General features: G+C 37.9%; 1 pseudogene; it reads left to right on the top strand.

The window, feature by feature from the left end:
• Nucleotides 1–4,578: 4,578 nt before the first annotated feature.
• Nucleotides 4,579–11,467, top strand: LOC123825127 (annotated as a pseudogene).
• Nucleotides 11,468–17,948: the final 6,481 nt, after the last annotated feature.

Below are 17,948 nucleotides of genomic sequence, written 5' to 3'. Positions count from 1 at the left end.
AATATTTTATATTTTTCTGTTTTCATTGCAGATTTAGTTAATAACAACCATTCTTAGGATAAATCAAGTCAGATGCTTAGCATCAAAAAATACTTTGTTTTCTATTTCTTTTAATAAATTTAGCATATATGCAATTTTTGGTAGATTTTCACTAAAAGAACATGCTTTTTTTCCAAAAACTGTCTACACACAAATTTATATATTAAAATATATAAAATATAAATTTATATATTGAAAATCACTATGAAGTACAATTTATAAGACACTAAAATACTTATTGATTCAAAAAATGTAGGCAACTTTAAATAAGTATATAAATTAATAGATTACAAAACATATCTGATAAAATATATAACTTGACTGATAGCTAAGATGATCCACAAAAAATGATCAATCACCTTGCTCAATATGAAACATAACTTGAGGTAAATATGTACTGACACATTAAACAAATGATGATTTAGATGGTCAGTTTTCAATGCCTATTCCTTATAATCCATAAAACTGAAATTTATCTAGAGAAAACACTTTCTTTCAACTATTAGTATATTAATACTCTTGAATTCTCAGCAAAAGCATTTGTAGGGTCTTGCTTTGGAGAAATCATATTGTTCTGTTTGTTTTACTCGGAGTCCATTCAATAATCTAAAGATGTGTCATTATATCAAACATTTCTTATGGATGTTCAAGATAGATTGATAGTTTATTCACTTTTCTCTATTAGTCTATAAGATATGTACTTTATTTCAGATGTTTTTGTACTTTTTATAAATTTAACTGCCTTCTAAACTTATCAAACTCCAAATCATTCTATAAAAGTTACATATTGCCCTGGCTCGCGTAGCTCAGTGGATTGAGCGCGGGCTGGGAACCAAAGTGTCTCAGGTTCGAGTCCCAGCCAGGGTACATGCCTGGGTTGCAGGCTATAACCCCCAGCAACCGCACATTGATGTTTCTCTCTCTCTCTCTCTATCTCCCTCGCTTCCCTCTCTAAAAATAAAAATAAAATCTTAAAAAAAAAAAGTTACATATTTACCCTTCTAGTGAGTACTTTACTCCTATCATTCTCTTCCTGATTTACATGCTATCTTTTTTATATTTGAAGTCTATCTTGTGTTAACCCACAGAAAATCTATTATTGCTTCAGATAATGAATATTTGTGTAGATATATAGCTATAATTGACATTTTCCTTTTTCATCAGATCTTCATATATCTCAGGCTTCCTGAGTTTAATTTCCTTTTGCTTAATTAATATTCTTTTGAATTTTATTTAGTGAGGTCCTCTTGGTAACAAACTCAATTCTATTATTATATTGTTGTTTTGTTTTGAAAAATGGAATTGGTTGTTCAATTCTACATTGGCAGTTTTGTTTTGTTTTGTTTTCCTTCGGTCATTGCAGTTAATTGCTGCCTCCTCTCCTTTGACACTGAAGAAGTCAGCTGTTGTTGACTGGCTTTGTGACTGGCTAAAGTGAACTGGCTTTGCTCTCAGGCTGCTTCTGAGATTCTTCTTTGCCTTTAGTGTGCTGCAGTTTCATTTTGATACTGTATGTCAGGTGAGAATTTCTTTAAATTCTTCCATCTTGAAATCCAGTGGACTATTTGGGAGGCAATGTCTTTGTTAAGAGGCAATTCTCAATGGGTCCATCTTATACTTCTGTACATCTTATGAAGAGATACTGGCAACTTTGTTCTATGTTGTCTTTTTAGGGATGTCTTCATAGAAAACAGCCTTGGAATATAGAGAATGTCTTCCTTCAGATTAACGGACAAATTTTTTCTTGATCAGAGTAACAAAAACAATGTGTTTCTCCAGGCAAACATGGGATAGGGTTACTAATAACACCTTTAAGAATTTATGTCCCTTAAGCTCAGAGTTGCTCAGCTATCACACAATCCACTATACACACTATATCTTGTCAGAATTAGAGGTCAAGAGGAACTTAAATAAACATGAATCCAAGATTTCTACCATTCCATGAGTAATAAAATCTTCTTTCTCTGACTGGGAATCTTGTGTCCCTCTTGTGTCTTCCTGCCAACTTCTGTAAAACTGTGGTGGACTAACTTATTAGCCTACAAGTAGTATAAAATCTCAAACCCTTCAAAGCTCTTGACAGACTTTTACTAGTCTGCAGGATTCTTGGCAATTATTTATTTGTACATTCTACTTCATACATTTCTTTTTTTTTCCTCTCCTTTTGGTACACCAATTAAATATTCTTAGTATTTTTATTCTATTTTTCTTCCTTGATATATTTTTCATGTGTTTCATCTTTTTTGTTGACACGTTACATTTAATATCTTCAGATATATCTTTCTAGTTCATTAAAAATATAATCTACTGTATTAGTCAGCTAAGGCTGCTATAACAAACTGAGTGGTTTAAATAGAAATTTACTTTTTCACAGTTCTGGAAACTAGAAGATTAAGACAAATCTGTCATTAAGGCTGGTTTCTGGTGAGACTGCTCTTCTTGGCTTACAGACTGTTGCTTTTTCATGGTGACCCTCAAATGGCCTTTTGTCTGGGCACATACAACCCTGGTATCTCTTCCTTTTCTCATAAGGACACCAGACCTTTTGGATTAGGGCCTCACCTTATTACCTCATTTAACCTTGATTACCTCCTTATCCCCAAGTACAAGTTCTATTTTCAAATACAGTCACATTGTGTATTAGAATGTAATCATATAAATTTTTGGTAGACAGAGGATAACATCTTTCAACTTATAATATCCACTAATGGTCATTTTTTTAATTTTTTTAAATATAGAACAGAGTATTTGGTAGTGGGGAGGGGTGGAAGGATGCAAAAGGAATTTATATATAGTTGATGCTATTGGGAAGAACAAGAGATCAGTAGCTACTATTGGAGAGAACAAGAGATTACATTTCATTTTCTTTTATGAACTTCATGTTACATATTTCTGCATGACTTTAATTTTTACCACATAGTAAACAGTCTCTAAGGTGACTCCCCATAATGTCTATATCCTGGTATTTATTCCTTGTATAATTCTTCACTCTAATATACTTCCCTCCCCTTGAGTGTGGAGGTCTGTGGCTTGCTTCTAAACATTACAATAACTCAAAGGTGATAAAATGCCACTTCCATAATTACATTATATTAAAATAAGGGATTTCACCTTATTTTCAGTCTCATTCTTTCTCTTTTGAATGGCTTCATAAAATAAAGGACTATGTTGGCAGGCCCATGTGGAAAGGAGATGAGGGGAATGTAGATGATAGTAAGAAGCCAAGACCTTCAGTCTCACAACTGCAAGGAAATGATTTCTGCAACAACCTGGGTGAACATGAAAGCAAATTCATACTCTATCTAGTTTCCAGATGGGAACCCAGTCTTGGCCAACACCTTGATAGTAGCCTTGCAGAGTCCATAGCCAACTCATGACCCACAGAAACTATGAGTTATAAATATGTGCTGTTGTACACAGCTGTTTGTAAGAATTTGTTATACAGCATGGAAACTAATATATGCCATATACATATAAACCTTTAAAGTACAAAATACATTTGTCAAAAAGTTATAACTCCATGTTTCAACAGGACAAATATTCACAATACAACAATTTAAGTTTGTTTAAAATTATATATCTTTTTCATTTCTGAAATTAGTATTTTATTCTGTTCCAAATATGCTTGGTCATTTAATAATCTGTTTCTGTTTATTCATATTTTTAAATTATCTTTTCATTCCTTTATGAAGTACTTTTTAAAAACACTGTGATTAATCCAATATTTCACATGATTGTGATTCTGAGCCTTCTTTGCGTTGTTGCTTCTGCTGAATCTCGCTCTCGATACTTTGTTATCTTGAGTTTTCTGACTTCCTATAAGAAAGCTGACATTTTCTGGAACATTAAGTCCGGGAATTATTTGCGGTCTGTGTGGAAATGGGTTTCTTTTGCCAGGCTCTGCTTTTGCTTCTCACAGACAATTAGGGCCACTACCAACTCAGTCACTTCAAACTAAATACAAAGCTTGAGGTTTTCAAACCAATCAGATGGTGAAATTTCATGTTATGACTGGCACATATTTATTGTTCCCCTTCTGTTTTTTTTTATTAAGCTTTGAGGTCAGCCTTACCACCCAGATTTTTGAAGTTTTCTATAATGTTTCCTCTATATCAATGCACATTTACTATCGAATTACTATGGTCAATGTGTTTGTTTCCCCCAAATTCTTCGGAAAGTACACTCAAGAGACACCAATACATTTTATGTTCAAAGCACTGGCTTCTCTTTAATGTCATTATTTTACTGCATTCAACGCTATATATCATTTTTCCATGTCTTCTGTATGATAGCTTTTCTTGCTCCTCCTACCAATCATCTCCTTATCTCTACACTAATATCCTCCACATTCCTCACTCTTTTCCTGACAGCCAAAATTCTTTTAATACACAATTTTTGTCGTAACTTTCTTCTTAATTTTTAATGATTTTCCTCAAATTTTCCCTTCATTTCTTGACTTCAAATACTAACTATAAATTTATGTTATTGCTACCAGTGAAGGAACCTATATACTTGCCTGCCCCTTCTCTGCAAGAGAAGATGCCCAACATTCTGCAGACTGTGCCAAGCAGCAGGGAAGAGGGTGCCCCTATGCAAGGGAGCATGGAGTTCAGAGGCTTGACTAATTATGGCACCTCGGCCAGGTCAGTGGCAGCCAGATCTCTGGTGGATACTGCGAGCCACAGAGCTCACCTCCTACCATGGGAGTGGTGATTGGGCCCAGCTGCAGCAGAGCTTTCACTTGGAGATGGCAGAGATGTCTCAGTGCAGCCCAAGGACCTAAGAGCAGCGAAGCCAGGCATACAGTAGAGTCAGGGGAATCTCCGCTACTGGCCAGGATGGCAGGATGGTGGCATGGTGAAGTTCTTACATTAAGTGCACTAAGGGCTAGAGGAATGAGTAGATAGGGTCTCAAGTGGGCTGAAAGCTAGAGATATGAATGAACAGAGCCCAAGCATGCTAGAAGTTAGAAAGATAATTAAATGAGGGGGAAGGCTCTTGGCCCCTGCCCTTCTCCAGTAACAGATTAGAGGTGGGACCAGGGGAAAGCAGGCATATGCTCCATAGAAGTTAGAGTGGTGGCAGGGGGAGGTACTGACCCAAAGAGCCCTGTCAGTCTAGCCTGGGGAAAGAAGAGATTGTTTGGGAGGTAGATCCACCCAAAGCTCCTAAGAGTTTAGGAAGTTAATTGATCATTCTTAGAAAGCACATGGCCTGTCCCATACCCAAACTAATATAAACCAACAGGAATGAAGAAACACATTGTTGCTCATGGCTCGCTGCGGGGGCCTGTACTCAGTGCACTGGCTTGTCCTCTCCATGGGCCACGTGGCCTTAGGAGCCACAATGGCCCATGGCCTCCAGGAGGAAGTCCTTCTCTCTCTCTCTCTTCTCTCTCTCTCTCTGCCCTGGTGAAGCACTCACTAGTGTGTTTGCATGCTCTCTTTTGGGGGAGCACATGACTTTGCAGCCCTACCAGTGGCATAATGCATGATTGCGCCAGCTCCACATGCAGTCTCCAGGAAGGAGTCAGTAGCTGGACAATAGGTAGGCATATGCTAAGCTACCTGAATGACTGCTTAGTAGCTCCAAAGGATAGTACTTTAAAAACAGAGCAGGCATTCTGGGCATTGCCATTTCTTCTGATATTTCTAAGGATGGCTGGGTTTGGTCTGGGTTTTATGGAGGAGATGAGGGTTGAGATGGGGAGTTCCCCATTCTCCAAGATGGCACAGCATCCAAATAAAACCTCTTTCCTTTTGCATCAGCACACACCTCACAAGTTTGACTTTTGTGGTGGCAGACAGCTGAACCTTTGTTTTTCTTTCTGTTTGGTAACATTACACCAAACTATAAACCTCAATAATTCTGAAAGATCTACAACTACACTGTCATAGTCAGAATGGACTTGTGTATTTTAACTATTCATTAGATTTCTAGGTAACATCAACATACACCAATTCACTATTTTTCAAAGTCTGTCTCTACTCCTTATTTGTAATAATAATAACTGCTTTACCATACTACCCAGAGAGCCCCCCCCCACACTGCCATTGTTCTCGGTCCCCACATAACTTAAAGGGAAACTGTCACAACGTCGGGAGCTCTTGATGTCCAGCAAATAAAGGAGGAGGATGTCCTCAAATTCCTTGCAGCAGGAACCCACTTAGGTAGTACCAACCTGACTTCCAAATGGAACAGTACATTTACATAAGGGAGAGTGATGGCATCTATATCATAAATTTAGAGAGAACCTGGGAGAAGCTCCTGTTGGCAGCTCGTGCCATTGTTGCCGTTGAAACCCTGGTGAGGTCAGTGTCATATTGTCTGGGAATACTGGCCAGGGAGCTATGCTGAAGTTTGCTGCTGCCGCTGGAGCCACTGCTGCTGCTGGTTGCTTCACTCCTAGAATCTTCACTAACTAAGTCCAGGCAGCCTTCCAAGAACTGATACTTCTGGTGGTGGTTACTAATCCCAGGGCTGACTATCAGCTTCCAACAGAGACATCTTATGTTAACCTGCTGACTATTGCTCTGTGTAACACAGGCCCTCTTCTGCACTGTGTGGATATGCCATCCCTTGCAACAGAAAGGGGGCTCACTCAGTGGGTCTGATGTGGTGGATGCTGGCCTGGAAAGTACTGCAAATGCATGGCACTATTTCCCATGAACAACTATGGGAGGTCAAGCCTGATCTCGACTTCTACAGAGATCCTGAAGAGATTGAGAAGGAAGAGCAGGCTATTGCTGAAAAGGCTGTGACCAAGGAGGAATTTCAGAGTGAATGGACTGCTTGGGCACCCGAGTTCACTGCTGCTCAACCTGAGGTTGTTGACTCATCAAAGGTGCAGGTGGCCTCTGTGCCCATTCAGTAGTTTCCACCGAAGCCTGGAGCTCTCAGCTGCACTGAAGGCTGGTCTGCAGCCCCCACTGCTCAGGCCACTGAACGGATAGGAAAAAAACATTCTTCAGCTGTTCTTCCACAAACTCTTAACAAAATGGAAATAAGGTTGATATAAAATAAAGTTTCTAAATAATAATAATAACAACTGATACATATGTAGAACATATGTGCCAGATACTGCTCTCAGTGCTTCACATACGTTAAGCTATTTAATCCTAAAAAGAACCTTATAATGTAGGGGCTATCATTATTTCCTCTTTACAGAATGATGGAGCTGAGACACAGAGAAATTATTTGCCTGAGGTCACACAGCCATTTAGTGGTTAATCTAGCATTCACTATGGCTCCATAATCCTGTCTTGATTGATACTCCCATAAACAGCCAGTTAATACCATTTTCTTCTTCCCAGGAACATATATACATATGTGAATTCTATGTCAAAACTCTTCCATTAACCAAACTGTCACATGTCATAATAATCAATAGAAATAAATTAAATTTAATATAAACACTAAGTCCTCAGTTCTTACTGCTAGATTAATTAATGTGCTAGAGGTAATTAAATCAGCATAAATATCATAGCTGGATTTTATGAAAAAGATCAGAAAATGTTATGCCCCTTAATAACCTCTGTAGCTATTCAAGCAAATATAAAGCAATAAGGATAATTAAATCTTATGCTTGGGGAAGCACATAGCTTTGCTTAAGGAACAGGAAGGAAAATGTGCCTCTATTGTCTGCCCTAGAGAGAATAGTTGAAAAACTGAGTAGGTATATTAATAGGGTAGAAGGGGTAACATCTGCTGTTTTGTGAAATATCAATGAGGTAGAATTCACTCATTTATATTTGATATTGAGTTATAATAACTTTCATTCACAATGAGATGGAAACAAGCTGTTTTAATTTCACTTTAGTTTTAATTTACTAACTATAGTACAAAAAAATGTTACCTTGTAAGTGCAAAAGATATTACATTTTAGAAATGCCTGGCAGGAAATGCTTTTAATGATTTTTAATTTTTGTTTTCAAAATTAATTTCAGTCATATTGAGTTCTCAGAGCAAAAGTTTACTTTTTTCCCCTGTTGTTCCCACACTGGCCTGAATCTGAATTATCAATGGACTACTGCAGGCAGCAGAAATAAACATGATGTGTTTGAAATACCAAACCAGTTACAGAGCAAAATGCTTAATTATAATTCATTAAAAAACTGTACTATTTTTAATACTTTAAGAATAAAGATGGTCTAGTATTGGCAGCAATTACCTTAGCAGACTGTATAGAAAATTCAAATTTAATGTCTGAAAAAATGAAAATTTCCAATTTTAAATATACATCTGTGTGCAGTTACTAATCTACTTACTTTAGTGGTCTCATACACTCATAGCAATGAGTTTTATCAGGCTGAAGAACTCTAATTCAAGTTCTCAATTTCATGTTGTAAGTATATTTTTATTTTAATACTTTTCTAAAATTTAATTTTATTCCTATCTGCCCTCATTTTTTTTCACAGCTGGGCCTCTGGGCTGTGCCAATTTGCATATCTGAATTAATTCACCAAAAAATGTTTGAAAATCTAATCTTATTAAATGTCTTTAAATTCAACACTTCCACCTGACTGGTTAGACCTTATTAATTAACCCATATGTTATCAAAACCTCATGCTGGCTGCACTTGGTTGTCTCTGGGGGTCAAATTGACCAACTGGTTCCCTTAAAAAAAACATAGCACTGAAAGACTGAGTTAGATGTCCAAAATATCTCAGTTTTCCACTAACATGAGGCTCCATGTATTATAGAATTTACTGGTTGACTAATTGCTTAAGAGTTGACAGTTATTGAGCTAAGGATTTTTCATCTCATTTTCTCTCCCCCGAGTAAATCTTTTGCATAAGCAAGTTTAAAAAGGAAAGTAAAATGATTTATACATTCCATATGCTACATTTGCACTTATGGTAACTTCTTTGAGTAGTAATGGGCCTAAGGGGAAGGAAGAAAACTGACAGTTAACTGTAAAAACATATTAAAATATTAACAACATTCCTTTCAATAAATAAAAGCACAAATAAATACCAATGGCTTTATACAAGCAAAAGGGAAAAATGTCCAAAGTGTAGATATTGTGTAAACTGTATGGAATATATTTATTTATATTTAAATGTACAGATATATTTAAAAACTGTGACTTGTCCTGTCAATTATGTATGGACATAACTAGTGATGAAATTAAGCAATAAACTACTATTAGTTACATGGTACAAGTCTCAGATGATACTCTATTTTCCAGCATTAACGAGTTCAAGATGGGAGATGATTTTCATAGCTACCTGAGGCCAAGAAATAGAAGTCCACCCAAGGGCTACAATTATTCTAGAGAAAAGCATTATAGATGAGAACTTCTAAGTAAAACAGCTAAGATAAAACATGCGACTATCTCCCCAAGGACTAGCCCTTGTGCATCCTTGGACCTTATACATCTAGATAAACATTTATGGAATTCTAGCCTTTACCATCAATAAAGGTCTCCTTATGCATGAAGCTCCAAGAGAAGATCTGGAGAAAGCCCACTTGCCCACTTGTTCTTAACAGGCAGATAGATAGTCAAGGTTTCCTTTTGCCATTGTGTGGATAGGAATACTTGACAGTACAGATTCTAAATTCTCATCACGTCTAAACCTCTGAGCATGAATCTTAGGGACAGCAAGTCCAGTGTAAGCTTTGTTCCAGTGTAACATAAGCAATTTGTTATAATTGCTCAGTAATATTAACCTACTAAAATTCATTTTTTTGCTTCTTTTTGTAGCAGATGTAACCAAAAATTTTTATTTACATGGAAAAGTTATCAATAGCTTATTATGTGTAGTCAGGGTTTATGATACACACTGCCCCCAGTCCCCAACCCCTGAATGTGTTTGTGGCTATTTATGTGTGTAGTAAAGGGAAGGATCATGTCCTTTTTAAAACTTGTGATATTTTTCTAAAACATGGTGCAAGTTTGGGTAAATGTGACTGTCATAATAATTGCAATAGAGTGATTAACAGAATATCACAAGTGCTGTTACAAGTGTTGCAATGGCAGCTCATTCCTGGTACCAATTTCTGTAATGGTCAGCTACCACCATAATAAAATGTACACAATGGTGGTTGAATGGTCATTTTAAAAAATTAAAATATAAAGCCAAAATTAATATCTACAGACTAACTACAGTATCTGCTTAGCAAGTGGAAATTCTTAACAAATGGATATTTTTAAAAAACATTTAAAGAGGAAAACCTTGCCTAAAACATTTTAATAAGTACGCTAAGACAATTAATATTCTCTTTTCTTAGCAATTTATATTTTGTTCTTATAATTAGTACTACAAAAGTTTTGTGACCAGAATTTATGGTTGAAATTAGAAGATACTACTAGCATAGCTGTACAAGTACACCATATGTCATTAAAAATTGGATATTTTAACAGCCTAAATTTCTGTGTTAATAGTGGCATTATAGGTAAGAACAAAATTATAGTTATAATATTTCATTAGTTTTCAAAGTCTTTGTGTGTCATCATGACTATTTACTGCATCAATAAAAATGCTGTTTTTGTACTATGCCAAAAAGAGGTATAAATAAATTAAAACTGGCAATTCAGTTGAGAACAACATGGACAACAATATATTGAACCATTATAGTGTGTCAAATATATGGTAGAGATTTGCATAGAACACATTGTATATTCATTATAATATTAGGTGCATATTACCATTATTTTAAATATAAAGTATAGCCAAGAGTTAGTAAGTATTTAAAATCCTGGTTTAGCTACTCAATATACTCTTAACCCAGTAGGCTATGATTTCTTATTTAGCTATCTGTATATATTTAAGTGTTAAGATCATGTCTTCCCAAAAGCATCTAATTATTTCTCCTTTAATCATCACAGGAATTGAAAAAAACCCAATTATAAAAGACAACACAAAGTCCAGGACCTCATGATCTGCATGAGGTCTAGATGCAATGTCTCTTGATCTGGAGACCTCTGAACTAAAAAGTCAAATTGTCTGTCATATAATGGTCATGTATAGAGAGACAGGATAACTACAGCAACACTCTTACCAACAAGGAAAGAATAGGAGGTATTTAGCAGTCACTGCTCCATGATAATTCTGAAATCCCACTTGGTATTACTTGGGGCTAGAAAATATTTCTTGATATAAGTTCTGCCAGTATGTCTATACCATTGTTTTCAACTCTGCCTTCTCAGAGGTTTTTTTTGTTTGTTTGTTTTTTAATCATCTTCTTTGGCCAATTATGAAGAGAGGATTGAAAAATATGTCATTTTTGGCACTCTGTTAATTACTGGCAGAAATTTGAACCCAAAAATTATATAACAACTCAAGAACTCAACTTAAGGTGATGGTACATTTTGCTGACACAGCTTTATTTTACAAGATTATGAGTTTTCTATGTATTTTTCAGGTCTACTCTGCCAAAAATCTATGTCCAGAATTCTTTGCACAAGCCTCTCTCTCCAGATTAAATTATGTGGTTTTTGGATATATCTGTTTCATTAAAAATACTACTTCATTCACCATAACATCACTTTTCTCCTGCTGAATGGCCTATTAGTTATTTTAGAAGCATGATAGCCAAGGCATGTTAATTATTTTAGAAGTTTGAACAACAGGTTTGCTGACAACACCCCTCTTTGGATCTTTACCCTCAGGTGATTTTTTAGGCTATATCTTAATGGCTGCATCTATAATTTTGTGAAAAATAATTTTATTTAGTCACCCTGAAACTCTGAACTGCTCTATTACTGTAACAGGGTGCAGCCAAGGCAGGAGTGCCAAATGGGGATTTGTAATGGGATCCAGAACTCAGGGTATCCAGGAAATATTGGAAAAAAATATATATAGGGTGTCCTTACCCCCACAAGTCTGAGCTGGGGGATGGGACACATGGAGCAGGGCCATTGAGAGTTGTTTGGCATAGCAACTGTTTTGCAGATAACTTCTACAATCGTTATTTAACATATCTATAACCTTTAACTGGTTTCATAGATATGTTAAATAGCTGTGGCCCTTTTTTAAGCCAGGGTGATGGGAGTGACTTCAACCCATGATGTAACTGGGAGGCAGTCTGGGTACAAGCACCTGTGTAAAAGTTTGCAGATGATTGGCTCTACTCCATGGGGTCACACCTGCCCGGACTTACTATGGCAGCCCAGTAATGCTGAAAGAATAGGGAATGCTGGCAGGTGTAACTGATTGTGGGAGGAGTCGGAAATGGTGCTATAGGGTAATGTTGGTGCTGGGATTTAAAAATCCAGGCACAACAGCCATCCAGGGGTTTTTTGGGACCACTTGGCCTTGACAAAAGTTGGGACCATGCAGTTTTAGGGTGCTCCTTTTGTGCCACATGACTTAGTGTAGGAGGGTGCAGCCAAAGGGTCCCCAAAAGAAGGATTTGGAATGGGGTCCAGAACTCAAGGTGTCCAGGTGATTTTAAGATGTCTTCACCCCCACCCCCCAGGTGTGGGTTGGGGGAAGGGACAAATGGAGCAGGGCCTTTGAGAGCTGTTTCGCATAGCAACAGCCTTGCAGCTGCCCTCCCGGTGTGGTCATTTAACATATGTATAACTTTTAACTGGTTGCATAGATATGTTAAATAGCTGTGACCAGCTCTGAGCCAGGGGAATGGAAGTAACTTCCCCACCAAGATGTAACTGGGGGGCAGGTCCCCCGAGTTAGAGCGCCTGCGTAGGAGCTCAGAGAAGATTGGCTCCATGACATGGGGCCATGCCTGCCCAGACCCACAATGCAGTCCACTAAAGCTGGAAGGCTTTGAGAGTTCTGGCATGTGAGGCCAAGTGTGGGAGGAGTCGGAAATGGGGCTGCAGAGGAAGATTGGTGCAGGGATTTAAACTCAGGCACAGCAGCCATTGAAGAGAGAACCATGTAGCTGTGGCAGTTCAGGGAGGACCGCAGCCACTGAGGAGAGAACCACGCAGCTTTAGCAGAGTGGGTACTCCCACAGCCCTGCAGACACCATCCTTGATGCAGCCACCTGTGGCTCCTCTACTGCCTGGCTCGAGCCCCAGCTGGCTCTGCAGCCGCGGCCACAAGAAGGGGCCACCAGTAAATGACTCGGGAGCACAGGGTCACCGCCCTGCCACCGCAGCCACCGCCAGGCCTCGGCGCGCTGCACCCACACTCACCGCTCAGGCTCACCACTCCAGCTCTCGGAGCCTCAGGCCAATGTTGCAGCCACCTGCTCTGGACCTGGGGCCATGACACAATAAGCTCTAAGCTAGCCCTCTGGGTGCTGCTGCTGCTGCTGCTGCTGCTGCTGCTGCTGCTGCTGCCTGCGTCACTCTCCCTGAAAGGGGGATCACACCCCCCAGCCATGAGAAGAATCACCACGAGGCTTTAGCTGGAGATCCTGGCAACACAACCAATGGTGCTGGGAACTAAGGAAGACCTGCCAGCTGAGCACAAATTACTAGGAAAAACCAAGAGCTGCCTAAGCCACGGACTTCTATTTCTTTCCCTGAGATACGGTACCCCAGACTGGGCAAAAGGGGGAAGGAAGGACTGTGTGTGTTTGTGGGTGTTTCAAGGGACTTTAGGATTTTGACAAAGACATTAAGTCACTACTTTTAGTCTGTATAACTTGAATAAATAACTCTTTTCTTTTTCACCAATCTCTAGCTTGGAGAGCTATAATTCTTTGGCTTAGGGAAAGGTGAACCTAGTACAGGGGGACCCCAGGAAAAACGGGGATCAATTCGGTAGCATTGTGGGACCCTCTTCCCTGATGGCCAATGGGGAGGATCATGGGAAACCACATGCGCAGTAGCTTTAAAGTAATGCAACTACTTGTACATACTCAGTAAAAGCCCACCAAAACTAGCCAGGAAGGATCCTCCCTATAAGAATAGAGTCCCTTCAGCCCATGAGGTCAATCTCTGCTTGGAGTTGGCCTGCTCCCATGTTCTCTTCTATAAACTCCGGGTGTTCGGTTCAATTCTTTGTCCCGATCACTAAGAACCTGGTTACCTGTGCCCACCTGTGACATTAGGAAGCAGGAGAGACTTTGCCTGGAAGAAAAGAGGTGAAAGGATTCTTGCTGGTGGGCCATGAGAAGGTGCCACATGGTTTTAGATTCACTGAAGATCACAGCGACAACACAGCTGATGGTGCTGGAACCAAGGGGCTTCTGGAACCACAAACTTCTACTTCTTTTCCTGAGATATAGTACCTGGGACTGGGCAAAGGGGAAAAGGAAGGAGGGTGTATTTGTGACTATTCTAAAAGACTTTAGTATTTTTAATGAAAACATTAAGTCATTACTCCAAGTCTATATAACTTTTTAAATAAATAATCCCTTTCCTTTTCACCAATTTCTGGCATTGAAAGACATCTTTCCCTGGTGGAGGGGCAAGGTGAACCTAGTTCAGGCAGGGAGGGGACCCCGGAGCACAAGGCTGGGTCCATTCAGTAATAGTATATCATTAGCCATCCCCCAGGTCTGTTCTGTAACATTACTTTTAAATGCAGATTAAAAACTAGATATTTCTCTTCAGATTTCATCATTTTATTTTAATGCCCACGTATATTTATCAGGTACATAATCGTCCCACTATTTCAGGCAATAATTTTAGTTTTTCAATTCTACATACCATAAGTCACACTTTTTCTAGTGTTCCATTATAGTTTCTCACTGCTTTTCTAGTCATTTATATCACTGTTCTCTCAGCCTATGGCCTTGATCACAACTATATTTCAAGTTATTGTTCCAATGGCACCTCATTCCCGATACCACCTTCTGTAATGGTCAGCTATTGCCAAAATAAAGTTGCATATTCTATCACCCCAAAATTCACTGGCTTAAAATAACAAATACTTATTCATGTGTCTGTAAGTCATATGAGTATCTCTGCAGGTACCAACAAGATGTAAGTAAGGTAGCTCCCAGCTGCATATATCTCATGCCTCTGAGACCAGCAGGATTCCTGAGGCCGTTTGTTCTCATGTCTCAAGTGTAAAATGGCAACTTTAACCACACAAGCATAATTCAAACTTTTGCTTCAGTCACTTCTGCTACTATCCCATTGTCAAACAAATTAAATGGCCAAGTTCATAGTCAAGAGGCAGAGAAGTACACCTTGAATTAGGATGTACAAAGTCACATGGCAAAGACGCAGTCATAAGGGTGGATGAAGAATTGGGGCCCAAAGTTTTTTCTGCCACAGCCAGTCTTCACCTTCTTAGCTCTGGCCACAACATTTCTAGTAAAGGAGAGTAAGGTTGGCATGTTTATTTTGTTAGCAATTTTACAATGTTTGCCCATGATGACACCATTGCAAGGTCTTGATTCTTACATCAGCCTAGGAAAATATGTATAGAGAAATCATATTTTAGGCTTGAAAAACTTTCCACTCCCTTAAAAAAACACTGGGTAAATTCCAGTTTGTTCATATCATACTGTCAGGTAAGCTGCCTTAATAGACATAACTTTGCATGGCATTCTATGAAAATATCACAATGAGCAGGTGCCTTTCTATGAGCAACAGATCAATTACCATGTCAAACACTATCTCATATCATTGAGAAAATTTTGACTTTGCCTCCAATTGATGATCATGTCAATAATTTGATCAATGTGTGCCTATGATAGGTAGGGGTTTTAGGCTACATTTGTAGGATGATCATGATTCTATAAGCAGTAAATTTTTGTGAAAAGAACAGAATTTATACTATATATGTAAGATGCAGCTGGATTTTCATAACCAACTCTTTTGAGTGTAAAAAATGAGGATAACAGCCCTTTTCCTGATAGCATATTCCAAATTGTGTGTGTATGTGTTCAGATGTTGTTCAGATCAATTTTGGGTGATAGAGAGACACAAGCATCTTGCTGATTGTGTAGTGTTGGACCTTGTACAAAATCTACTACAAAAGATGTTCCTGGAAAGCATACTGGTGATATAAAATTCCTGTATAGTTTGTGTCGAGCAAAGATAAGATGTGCAATGGCTCTTCTGTTATTTTTATGTATCACATTATTTTTTAACAAAAAGATATTTTGGAGAAATCACTTAATGTCAAAGCCTGAAATTGGAGAATAGAATAATTTCCCACTTAATCTGGCAGTGACAAGATTATAACTCACCATTTACCCAATTGTCATCTATTTATCTGCTTTGTTGTCAAGTACAGACCAAAACATAGAGACTTCTCATTTTCTTTCTACTGCATCTGCTCTTACCGATACAGGTCATTTTTGCAGGTGCAACTATGGAAGCCATAGTTTACCTGGCAGACATCTCAGGGCCTTATACAACTGGAGGCACATAATCATTTACCAGTGGAGAGGGGAAAGTAGCAGTGAATGGTGTTAGAGCAATAGAGTAATGGTAATGGTAACATGGAACCTTAAAACACTGTGTTAGACCTTTAGACATGTATCTGTATGTATTGTGAATACAACTGGAAGCTGTGAGTGGTAGAATTGGGCAGAGCATGAAGCAAGTAGCTATTATTAAGTGTATAACTTACACATGACATAGTGATAAAAAGTGAATTATTTTTCTTGGCAAATCAAAGAATCCCTTGTCAGTATAGAGTAGACACTTTGAAGGAACATCAAATGCCCTAAAGGACTACACTGCATGACAGATTTGTGACCTGGTGCATCCATTTCAGAAATAAAAACGCTTCATAGAGTAGATTAAACATATCCTTCAGTCATCAGAAAATATATATAAAGGGTTCTACACCCATTTCAAATATGTCTTGAAATGTTTTCTTAATTCTCATGTTAAGAAAACATTAAGAAAATTTTAAGAAATTTGTATCAATTATATTAAGAAATTTCTTAATTTTCCTTTAAGGAGAAAAATCCCAGTAAAACTATGGACAGTGATAGAGGGTCCCAGCCAATAGTGCATTAAATCCTAGAAAGTCAGCAGTGGGATGGATGGAAGGAATGTGGGAGAAGAAAGTCATTGCCTTGTGTCTCTCACAGTTACACCCTCCACCACCTTTGGGCCTTAGGTAATAAAGAAAAGTCTGAGAAAACACAGTTTATATGTTACTAGGGTGCATTGGTTTTGAGACAGGTAGAGTGGATTGGGCTCTTTTTTTATTACTGTCTGTCTGAACTTGGGAAAATCTCACAAACAACTAAATCTTGACTTTTCTCCTTTTAAAATGATTATCATAGTAGTGCCTTTTGTATATAATCATTGAGAAGATTAAATGACTTTATGCATGCAATAGAATTACCCCTGTACCCAGCAAAAAGCAAATACTGAAAAAATACCACCACTCCTCTTTCCTCCCTCTCTCTCTCCTTCTTTTTCTCCATTGTTTTTCTTCTACCCATTTCAGGACATCTTCTTCCCTGTGTATTTCCCCTATCCCCTCATATTCCCCAAAATCTGGGGGATACAAGACATCAGATAGAATAATACACATTAGATAGAATAATTATTTGATCAGGATACAGAATTGAACCCTAGAAGGAAAATAGTAAAAACATCTGAGACTTAAACATAAATACCTAGGGATTTAAATATAAGGCTGAACAAGTCAATATCTGTATTAAAGACTATATCTTGTGGGCACATGAATAACATTAGATGTGCAACATCTTGGTGTTAATGGCTTAGTTTTGAATGGATGTTCTATTAGATATTCACCTGCTCAGAACACAATTTGAAAATAAATTTATAACTTTAAATAATATCTTATATTTGATTCATTGCCCACCTTTATTTTAAGTGCTTATTTAAAGCAACTAGAGAGACATATCATAGAAAAAAATACTGGACTATGTATCCAGTCCCAAAAGAACAAATTATAGCCAGTCTATTTCAAGTCTTTTCTTAGTAGCTGAAGGACAAATGAACAGATACATTTTGTTAACATTCAGTTCTATAAAATGTAGATTTGAGAGTTCTTTGAGAGAAAGAGAATATTGTGCAGTGCTTTCTCCTCATAAATGCAGATTTT

This window comes from Phyllostomus hastatus, unplaced genomic scaffold, assembly GCF_019186645.2.
Source record: "Phyllostomus hastatus isolate PE091 unplaced genomic scaffold, TTU_PhHast_1.1 phas_contig_62, whole genome shotgun sequence".
Taxonomy (NCBI): domain Eukaryota; kingdom Metazoa; phylum Chordata; class Mammalia; order Chiroptera; family Phyllostomidae; genus Phyllostomus; species Phyllostomus hastatus.
This window is presented reverse-complemented; position numbering and strand designations above follow the sequence as displayed.